At 66.8% G+C, this 2,047-nt stretch overlaps 1 protein-coding gene across 1 annotated transcript in view; it reads left to right on the forward strand.

Annotated features, from left to right (window-relative positions):
• The window catches only part of AANAT (aralkylamine N-acetyltransferase), a 26,965-nt gene that overhangs the window by 6,759 nt on the left and 18,159 nt on the right, over positions 1-2,047 (forward strand). The window lies entirely within an intron of this gene.

Consider the following 2,047-nt stretch of genomic DNA (forward strand, 5'->3'; position numbering starts at 1 on the left):
GGCGGGAGGGCAGGGAAGCTGCCGCCCAGGCCTCTTCGGCGCCCGGGGCCAGCAACCGTCGGGAGACATCAAGCAGCAGCGGGCGGCGAGAAGCCAGCGGAGAGCCCGCGTCTGTGCAGGGGCCGGCACTGCCGGGGCTGCCCCAGCCTCCTGGGCCCACTGAGTCTGGGCTGCCCCCCACGACACCGCGGAGGACACCAACACGGCGGGGTGGCGCGCCGCCTGCCCGACTGCCGGCCGCCCGCCACGTCTCACCGGAGGGTACCTGGGAGGGACAAGAGCTCGTGGACACGGCGCAAGGCCCGAATCACCAGTGCGGTCACCGGGCAGGCCAAGCAACGGGGTCGGCAGCACAGGAAGCGGGGTGGGGGCACTCCTGGGCGTGGGCCAGAGCTGGGGACCCCGCACCCTGTGCCGGAAGCGCAGTCTGTGCGGCAGGTGACTGCAGGCCGAGCACCGCAGACACGCGACTCAGCTGCGTGGGGGGGCAGGGGGCCACGCTCAGCACGGCACCCGCACCTGACATGGGCTCCGCCCGAGAGGTCCCCCCAGTGGCCAGTGTGGGCGGGAGAGGCGACCCAAAGGGCAGAGCCAGGACGGGGTGGGAGAGGTAATGAGCGCCGGGAGGGGCCTGTCGCCCACATTTATCCCGCCCAGCTCCACCCGCACCAAACAGCTTCGGAGGGTGGAGCCGACTCCCGCGAGTACCAGCCCCCAGCCCCCTTGGCGCAGGCCGGGCACAGGCCTTTCCGGGTGACTGGCAGCTGGGGTGACTTTCTTTTCCAACAGAGGAGTCTCATGCTAAAAAAAGCACAACTCCAAAGGCGAGCCTGCACGCCTGGGGTCACGGTCAGGAAGCCGACCGACGTGGGGAGCAGGCCCGGTGCCTGCAGCCGCCGCTCGCCACAGCCTGGGAGATGAGCAACGCCCCCACTGGACAGAGGCCTGGGGGGGGGCTTGAAGTTTCAGCGCCGGAACCGCGGCTCCGAGCACTGCGCTGGCGCTTTCCCAGACCACGCGGAGCCGAGCACGCTGTGCAGGGCCCGGGGCAGCAGCCCATGCGGCCAGCTCTCACCTGCGGAGGAAAGCACGCGTGCCGGGTTCCCGCCCACCCACTCTTCCCCATGTCAGGAGGTCTGCCTGGTCAGCCCGGGGCCATCACTCAAGAGCCCAGCTCGGGCAGTAAATCCCACAGTGAACACACCTAGCGGGTACCCCAAATGGGGAGGTGTCAGCTGAGAGAGCCTCAACAGCCCTGGCACAGACCAAGCAGCAGTCGGCAGAAAGAGGAAAGCTGTGGTGATGGTCACCGCTCAAGCGCTTTCCAGGGATCCTCACGTGCAGCTGAGGCCTTCAGGCACGTGCTCAGGGACATGAGGGTTCAGGTCTTTGCTTCTCGAGAAGGTCCTGAGCCAGGGAGTGATTGTCCGAGCACATCACCTATGTGCCCTGGGGCCCGGGAGGCAGAGGGCAGTGACCTGGGGGTCGGTGGGAGAGGCAGGAGATTCAGGGAGCTGTGGGTAACGGGCCTCGAACGACACACCAGGAGTGACCTGGGGCCCGGCTGACCAGCCGAGCAGGCTTCTGGGAGGGGCCAGGAGGCTTCCGAGGTGGGGGGACAGGAGCCAGCCACTGGACATGTGGTAATCAGAGCTCAAACCCAGGAAGAAGAAAGGGAATGCAGACGATGCCAAGAGGCATCTGAGATGAAGACTGGATGGCGCCAAGGACAGGCAACAGCGGACAGGCTGGACTCCACGAGAGCTGACACTTCTGCATCAGCAACCCCACCACACAGCAAAAGACCAGCCACAGAGTGGGAGCAAACACTCGCGCATCATGTGTCCGATGCGGGGTTCGTGTGCAGGACGCACAGAGAACGCCTAAAACCCAACCAGGAAAAACAGCCCATTCGAGACTGGACAAAGGACCCAAACAGACCTTTCTGGAAGCCAGACCACGAGCGAGCAGCACAGAGACGTCCGGCCTCGCGCGTCCAGCCACAGCGCGGTGCGGGCTCAGACCGGCGCGCCCGCGCCCGGGGAGC

This window comes from Condylura cristata, unplaced genomic scaffold (genome assembly GCF_000260355.1).
Source record: "Condylura cristata isolate star-nosed mole 26May11 unplaced genomic scaffold, ConCri1.0 scaffold00038, whole genome shotgun sequence".
Taxonomy (NCBI): Eukaryota; Metazoa; Chordata; class Mammalia; order Eulipotyphla; family Talpidae; genus Condylura; species Condylura cristata.